The 9,270-nt window shown below is 37.4% G+C and overlaps 1 non-coding gene across 1 annotated transcript; it reads left to right on the top strand.

Annotated features, from left to right (window-relative positions):
* Window positions 1-4,247: 4,247 nt before the first annotated feature.
* LOC112725631 (small nucleolar RNA R71) lies at window positions 4,248-4,356 on the top strand. Its single transcript, XR_003164725.1, has one exon. It is a non-coding gene; the product is annotated as a small nucleolar RNA R71 (small nucleolar RNA).
* The last annotated feature ends 4,914 nt before the right edge of the window (window positions 4,357-9,270 follow it).

The following is a 9,270-nucleotide window of genomic DNA, read 5'->3' as shown; positions in this document are numbered from 1 at the left end:
ACGGAGGACCGTGCTAATTTCTAAAAGTGTGGGGAGGTCGTTCGACCGATCTCCAAGGGTAACACTCTCTTCTCTTCAATAACCATGGATTTATCTTGTGCGTAGATGTTAGCATATTACATGCGTAGTTAGTTTTTCTCGTAAATACCCTTGCATGGTAGTTAGCTTTAATTAGGATTACTTGGTCAAAGCAATAACTTTCTCCCTAAGAAACTGTGTTCTGGGTGACCTACCAAAATTTTGAAAATTTTCGCAGTGAACTTGCTTTAAGAATGTATTTTGGAACATAGTGATTGAGTTAATAACACAAGCATGAAAGTTTTGAGCCTATTGCATGGTTACATCTTTTAACCATTATTTCCATTCTTGTGTGCATATCTCTCTCTCCATGAATGTGATCCTTAATTTGTCTAATTCTATATGTCCATTGCTTTATGTATGAATGCATTTGCGTGATTGAGGCCATCATTTCAATAGTCACTTTTCCAAAATAGCCTTAACCCTTATATCTACCATTGCTAACCAATTTTGAGCCTTTGATAAACCCTCTTGTTCTTAAATGGAGCACGTCAACAACCCTAAGTGAAAAACCATGAATGTCCCAGAATTTGAATCCTTGATTAGCTTAGGTAAGTTAGGATGTGTATCATTCACATAGGAGGGGTATACTTTGGAAATTCGGGTAGATATATAGGCATGTATTGTAGTATAATTGAAAACTCTAGGATTTTGGGAACATACTCATGTGCTAAATGATTGCACCGTATGCATTGACACTTTAGTTCACTAAGAAACCCCAAGGAAAAGGGGATGATGATAATGTCATATATACAAAAATAATAATAATAAAAAAAAATATATATATATATATATATATGCCCCGAGATAAAGTAATAAAAACAATGCATATAGTAGGTGGACTGAAAAGAAGGCATGAGTATGCAAAAGGGTAGAAATTCAAGGGTAGCTAGGAATATATTGTAGTTGTATAGGTTGTTTTAGGTGTCTAGTGGGATCCGAGGTTGATCAAGGACTCAAATTTTAAGCCCACTTAGCCATATACATCCTTACCTTCACCCTAGCCCCATTACAACCCATGAATAAGACCTCATGATACTTGTACGCATGCATTAAGTAATTGTCGATTGATTAGATGAAAGACAAATCTTGGAAAGCATGATTAGGAGGAGATTGAGTGACGAACCCTAGACACTTGAGCGAATAGAGCGGATACACTTCCGATGAGGGTTCGATGCTCAATGCTTGTTCCCAACTTTCGCAAGCGTTCGTTTAGCAAGTCATATGCTCTCTTTAGTGATGTTCGGTTTGGTAGGATTCGTGAACTGCATACTATCTTCACCCTATATGCTCACATGTATTCTTGAAGGATGGATTCACTTTTGACCAAGTAGGTAGATGTCTTTACATTAGTTACATGCATCCGTTTAGATACTTAGCATTTCATAAACCCTTTCCCATCATAATCTTTGGTCTTTTTATTTTTAAGCATGAGGGCATGCTTGGTTTAAGTGTGGGGAGATTTGATAAACGCCGATTTTGTGGTTTATCTTGTGCTTATTTTGGGGAATTTTATCAATATTTTTCACACTTATTCACAAGAAATGCATGGTTTTGTGTTCACTTCCCAATATTGCTCTATGATGAAAAACATGCTTATTTTACCTTAAAATTGCCATATTTTAACCCTATTCTATTGTCATTCGATGCCGTGATATCTGTGTTGAGTAATTTCAGGAATTATAGGTTAGGAATGACTCAGAAGAGAGGGAGAAAGCATGTACAAAAAGGGAGGAACATGAAGAATTGAAGTCTTGGGAGCAGCAGCATCGGCGGGCCCGCGCACTCCACGCGCTCGCGTGGATGGAACTGACTAGAAGCGGCGCGCAAGGATGGACGCATCCGCGCAGATTGGAAGATTTCTATCGACGCACACGCGCAACTGGCGCGCACGCGTGGATCACAAAAGTAATCGGCGCGCGCGCACGCATGGCGCGCACGCGTGGGAAGCTGCACGTGACCTCATTAAGAGAAATCGTGCCTGGCGATTTCTGAGGCCAAGGAGGCCCAATTTCAAGTTGTTTCTGCATGGAAAAGACCCAAGGATGCTAAGAGGGAAAGGGGGAGAACTCATTAGGACACTAGGACATAATTTTAGGAGTTTTTTTGGTTCTTGGGTGATTCTAGAGAGAGAAACCCTTGTTCTTCTCTAGATCTAGTTTCCATTTTGATTTTTCCTTGTTGATTTGTGAATTGGATTTTGTTAATTACAGTTTTAATTGTTCAATTTAAATTCCTTGCTACAATCTTGCTTATATCTAGTGATAGTTTTATGATTCTTGCCAATTGTCATTTTACCCATTTCATGAATGTTGTGGATCTTGTTTTGTTGATGTTACATTGATGATTTCTATGTTTATTCTGGTTGATTGTTTGATTGTACATTGATAATTGTTAGTGGGTTTTTGTAGAATTCAATTTAATTGCTATTTTGAACATGTCTTTTGCTAGTGCTTACCAAGTGTTCGATGAATTGTTCACTTTGATTATGGAGTAGTTCCTTCTCACTCTTGGCCTAGGTCAAGGGAATTGGGTAAACTTGAGTCATTGGGTCTAATGAATTTGATGATTTGGGAGCCCTAGGTGGTCAATTTGATACTCATTGACGCCAACCCACTACTAATCTAATTAGTAGGTAGGTTGGGACTTATGGGTTGATGTGATCAGGGCCATTTGACGTACTTCAAGTCTAGGAGTAGACATCACGTACTTAAGACTTGAGAGTAGACTTAATGAGCTTGGTTCTTCATAATTGTCAAGATGTAGTCGTTGGACAAGGATTGTGATCCCAATTCCCATGCCTAGCCAAGAGTGGTTTTTGTCATTCATATTCGAAAACCAATTTCCAATTTCAAATGTCTTAGTTATAGTTATTCGTTTAGTTTAAGGTAGAATTAAGTAGAATATTGCTTGTTCATTGGAATTGCTTAATTTATCTTACGTAGTTGAATTTGTTTATTGCAATTTAAGATTACTTGCTTGTTAAGTTTTTCCATTTATTTTCATGTTCATAACTCACAACCCCGGATTTCTAACCAATGTCGAAGTACATGTTTGCCCATTCCTTGTGAGACGACCCGAGGTTTGAATACTTCGGTTATTTCTATTGGGGTTGAAGTTGTGACAACGAAATCCCTCTTCTAAATTTGACCTCCCGAGGATTGTTGTTGGTAAAGCTATACTCACAACGAGGTGTTATTAAGGAGAAATTTACCAATACACCCTTGGAGAGAGCATCATTCAACGCCAGCTCTGCTGCCAGGATGGGCGTTGAATGCTCAGTGAGGGGTTCCTTACTGGCGTTCAGTGCTAGGCTTGCTGCCATTGTGGGCGTTGAACGCGCAGTGAAGGCTTCTTCACTCACATTCAACACCTTCTGATTTTTTTCTGATTCGGCCTCTACCTCCATGGTTGTGGCCTTGCACTCTTCTCTAGGATTAACCTCAGTGTTACTGGGAAGAGTTTCATGAGGAATCTTAGGGATCCTCTTGCTCAGTTGACCAACTTGCACCTCTAAATTTCTAATGGAGGACTTTATTTCATTAATGAAACTATAAGTGGTCTTAGAGAGGCTGGAAAGCAGAGTAACTAAGTTAGAAAGGCTCTGCTTAGAGATTTCCATATTCCCTTGAGAAGATGGGAATGGTGGTCTGTTATTGAACCTATTCTCGTTCCTTCCACCTTGATTGTTATTGAAACCTTGCTAAGGTTTCTGTTGATCCTTCCATAAGAGGTTAGGATGATTCATCCATGTGGGATTGTAGGTATCTCCATAGGGTTCTCCCATGTAGTTTACCTCCTCCATAGAGGGTTGATCAAGATTATAAGCTTCTTCTTCAGGAGAAGATTCCTGATTACTATAAGCTGCAGTTTGCATTCCAGTCAGATGCTGGGAGATCATATTGACTTGCTGAGTCAAGATCTTATTCTGAGCCAATATGGCATTCAGAGTTTCAACTTCATGAACTCTTTTCTTTTGAGAGATCCCGTGGTTTCAGGATTTCTTTCAGAAGTATACATGAATTGGTTATTTGTAACTATTTTAATTAGTTTTCTTGCTTCTGCAGCTGTTTTCTTTAAGTAGAGTGATCCACCTATAGAGCTATCCAATGAAATTTTGGATATCTCAGACAAGCCATCATAGAACATGCCTATGATGGACCATTCTGAGAGCATGTCAGGAGGACATCTCCTGATCAGTTGCTTGTATCTTTCCCAAGCTTCATAGAGGGATTTACCTTCTTTTTGTCTGAAGGTTTAAACTTTCACTCTGATATTGCTCATCCTTTGAAGAGGAAAGAATTTAGGCCGAAAAGCATTAACTAGCTTTTCCAAGAGTCAATATGCTCTCTTGGTTGGGCATCCAACCATAGCTTAGCTCTATTTCTTACAGTAAAGGGAAAGAGCATCAGCTTGTAGACTTCAGGATTAACTCCATTAATCTTTACAGTCACAGATCTGTAAGAACTTAGCTAAAAACTGATGTTGATCTTCCATTGGAAGTCCATAGAATTTGCAATTCTGTTGTAAAAGAGAGACTAGCTGAGGCTTAAGCTCAAAATTGTTAGCTCCAATGGCAGGTACAGAGATACTTCTGCCATAAAGTCAGAGGTAGGCATGGTGAAGTAACCAAAAACCTTTCTGGGCTCCTCTTGTGGTTCGGACATGTCTCCCAGTTCTTATTCAAAACTTTCTGAAAGGTCTCTTCCAGAGTATTGTGCTTTAGCTTGTTGTGAACGCATTCTTAGAGTCTTCTTGATAAACCTCAATTTTATGGTTTATATTGTGTAGAATTTGGGGGGTTTTGTCAATATTTTCCATGCTTAGTCACCAAAATTGCATGATGCAAATATAAAGACATACCTTTACATCTACCCATGTTCCCAAGTACACCCTCCCAATTGAATGATACACACTCTCACTTGCTGATGGGTTGGAAATCAGATTCCACACCAAAACTTACTGGCAAGTATACCGGGTCACATCAAGTAGTAAAACTCACTTAGAGTGAGGTCGATCCCACAGGGATTGATGGATCAAGCAACTTTAGTGGGTGATTAGTCTAGTCAAGCTAACATTGGTGAATTGGATGAAATTGAAGCAATAGAAAGTAAATTGCAAGAATTAAAAATACAGAAGCTAAATTGGCAGTGAAAGTAAAATGCAGAATGTAAATTAGGTTAACCTTGAATGACAAGAAAAGTAAAATTTCAGCAGATCTCACTTGTAGGAAGTAAATTGACAGAACCTTAAAGAACAAGAAATGTAAATTGCATCAAGTGTAAATCAGCAGAATGTAGATTGGACAAAAGCTTAGAGAGCAAGAAAAGTAAATTGCAGCAAAATGTAAAGGGGGCTGGGTGCTGGAAAGTAAAGAAGCAGTAGATAAAAGCTTGGAACAATTGTAGAGGAATTTAATTGCAGGAAGAGTAAATCATATCACAGTATGCTCAAATAAAAAATTGTAGAAAGTGAAATTGCAGAAGAGAATCGTAGCAGAAAAAGGAAATTGTAGCAGAGAAGGAAATTGAAATTTGCATAAGCCAATATTAAATTCAATACTTAAAAATGTAATAATGCAGAAAAATTAAAAGTGTTTCAAAGAGGACTTTCTATTCTACCCTACTCCTAATGCTCTCTAGCAGAGCCAGCCTCCTCAATGAAATGAAACAGATGCCTTTTTATTGGCTTTACGAAAATGAAAATGAAACTGAAATTGAAATCAAATTACAAATTAAATGAAATTCCTAATCTGGCTTGTTTTTGTGCGTTTGAGTGATGATATGGGCTTTGCTTGGTTTGGCCTTGAATGGATGGACCAGGAGTGGCTTGGTTCAAGTGAGGTGGGGTGCATGGGTTTCTCCTAGGGTAGTGCTCCGCTTGGTTGTGTGAGCATAGTGCTCACTTTCCCTTGGCCTAGCATGCTTTTAGTGTAGCGCTCACTAAGTGAGCATTGTGCTCAATATTTGAGCGCTATATCTTGTGTGGAGTGCGTTTCCCCCTTCGAGCCTTGGTGATCCCTTTGCTTGGCTATTGAGTGTGGTTTTTGGGCCTTAAAGATGCCTATCACTTGTGCTTTAATTTTGTGCCAAATAAAGATTGTTATATATCATTGGAAAGATCTGAATGTTATCTTTCCAACGCAACTAGAAGCGCATCAACTGGACATCTGTAGCTTAAGTTATGGCCCTTTGAAGGAGGCATGGTCATGCTGTCACAAGGCTTAAAGGAAAGCCCAAAAATGCTCACTTCTTTTGAGCATAGTGCTCACTTCTTTGAGCACCAGCCTTTGTTTTTGCTTTTCTTTCTTCCAAGACACGAGAATGCTCACATTTGCGAGCATAGTGCTCACTTCTTTGAGCATTCTTTGCTTGGGCCTTGCTTTCCTTGGTTTAATGCGTCACACTTTAGTTTCATGGGCCACGCTTTTTAAATTGTGGCCTAAGGTCCAAAGCGTGCACAAACTTCAAAGCATGCCAAAAATTCCTCTTTTCTTCTTTTTAGCTTATTTTGTGCTTTTTTTTTTTGCTTCTTTTTCTTCTTATTTCCTATAAAGTTTATAAAATCAAAAGATCAAAGAAATATACCATTTAAGCACAAAAGAATGCAATATTTAAGCACTAATCATCAATTTCTTGTATGAAAAAGCATAGAAAAACATGACATGATGACATGTCATCACAACCCCAAACTTAAACCTTGCTTGTCCTCAAGCAAGAAAAGAATCTTGCAATAGAGATTAACAATCCAAGGTAAGAAGAATAGCAACTCAATGTTCATGGTTGGCTAGTTTTCTATGCATGCTACAATCACAAAAGAAATGTAAATGATTGATGCTTCTATCTAGCTCATTTTATGAAATCTTTTCCTTATGTTTCTTCCTTGAAACAAGCTTTTAATTTTTTATTAGCTTCTTCTTTTGGGTGTTTTTCCCCATGAGTTGATAACAAAGATACGATTCTAAATGCTTTGTTTTCAAGTATTACCACTTGATACATAAGCACCACAAGCATTGAATTAGAGGACTTCATTAAGCTTATTTGTTTCTTTTTTTGACTCTCTAATCATTGATGCTCAGAACCTTGAGCTTTGAGGGAGTGCATTTGCACTTGAGCCTAACCTTGACTCTAAGTGTTTTGTTTTCAAGCTTTTTGCTTGATACATAAACACCACAAGTACTTAACAATTGAATTGTCATTGGTACTCAGAGCCTTCAGCTTTCTCATTCTTTCCCTTTTTCTTTTTTTTTTTGTCTTATTTTGCAATTGCTTCTTCAAGGTTTTCATGATTTCCAAAGATTTCACAAAATGTCCTAGATGAAAACTTCAATTAAATAAAATCTAATGCAATTGAGCAACAATTAGTCATACTAGCCTTCCAATACTTGTATGCACATGCTAAATTCTTCTTTAATGACCCGGTTTGTTTATGATCATGATACTTTATTGCTTTTGAACTTACAAAACTCAAGTTGGTAGTTATAATGGCATGGCAACATGTTACAAATCAAAATTCAAGCCATGCTTATTCATACCACACATGCATACAGAGAAGATAAAGACAATCATGCAATTTAAAGTGTTGGAAACAAATGAGAGAAGAAGGAACTTTACAACCTTGTAATTCATCTTCTATATTGTTGTCATTTTCCACTTATTCTTCCCTTTCCCTTGCCAAACTCAAAATGCTTGCTCATCCTCAAGCAACAATTAGAACAATGGCTATGTGGCTAAGATGGATCATTAATATCTTACACAATAAAATGTTAGCAGTACATGTGTTTTAAGCAAGCAAAATTAAGGATAAAAATCAAGGCACAGAAAACAGAGACATTGTGATTGCAAAAATAAGAGGGTGTGCATGATACGTTGCATAAAGAATGAGTGGCACACCAAACTTAGTGTGACACTTTTACTTGGAATTGATGCAAGTATCCAGTAAAGATTGAAAGCAAATTTTGTTGCATAACAACACTGGTACGCGAGAACGTGATCTCACTGACCAGCAAGTGCACTGGGTCGTCCAAGTAATAAACCTTACGTGAGTAAGGGTCGATCCCACAGAGATTGTCGGCTTGAAGCAAGCTATGATCATCCTTGTAAATCTCAGTCAGGCGGATTCAAATGGTTATGAAGTTTTGATAATTAAAATATAAATAAAATATAAAATAAAATAGAGATACTTATGTAATTCACTGGTGGGAATTTTAGATAAGTCCAGAAATGTGAATTTTGAATAAAAACTAATAAAAATATAATAAAAAGTAACTAAAACATACTAAAAATTATGTAAAAACAATGCCAAAAAGGGTATAAATTATCCACTCATCACAACACTAAACTTAAATTGTTGCTTGTCCCCAAGCAACTGAAAACAAAATAGGATAAAAAGAAGAGAATATACAATGAATTCCAAACTTATCAATGAACTTAGTTCCAATTAGATGAGCGGGGCTAGTAGCCTTTTTGCTTCTGAACAGTTTTGGCATCTCACTTTATCCTTTGAAGTTCAGAATGATTGGCATCTATAGGAACTCAGAATTTAGATAGTGTTATTGATTTTCCTAGTTCAGTATGTTGATTCTTGAACACAACTACTTTATGATTCTTGGCCGTGACCCTAAGCATTTTGTTTTCCAGTATTACCACCGGATACATAAATGCCACAGACACATAACTGGGTGAACCTTTTCAGATTGTGACTCAGTTTTGCTAGAGTCCCCAGTTAGAGGTGCCTAGAGCTCTTAAGCACACTCTTTTTGCTTTGGACCACGACTTTAACTGCTCAGTCTCAAGCTTTTCACTTGACACCTTCACGCCACAAGCACATGGTCTGGGACAGCTTGGTTTAGCCGCTTAGGCCAGGATTTTATTCCTGTGGGCCCTCCTATCCATTAATGCTCAAAGCCTTGGATCCTTTTTATCCTTGCCTTTTGGTTTAAAGGGTTATTGGCTTTTTCTGCTTGCTTTTTTTCTTTTACTTTCTTTTTTTTTCGCCATTTTTTTTGCAAGCTTTGTATTCACTGCTTTTTCTTGCTTCAAGAATCAATTTTATGATTTTTCAGATTATCAATAGCATTTCTCTTTTTCCTTTATTCTTTCAAGAGCCAACAATTTAAACATTCATAAACAACAATATCAAAAATTTGCACTGTTCAAGCATTTATTCAGAAAATAAAAAGTATTGCCACCA

This window comes from Arachis hypogaea, chromosome 11 (assembly GCF_003086295.3).
Source record: "Arachis hypogaea cultivar Tifrunner chromosome 11, arahy.Tifrunner.gnm2.J5K5, whole genome shotgun sequence".
In the NCBI taxonomy this organism is placed as follows: domain Eukaryota; kingdom Viridiplantae; phylum Streptophyta; class Magnoliopsida; order Fabales; family Fabaceae; genus Arachis; species Arachis hypogaea.
This window is presented reverse-complemented; position numbering and strand designations above follow the sequence as displayed.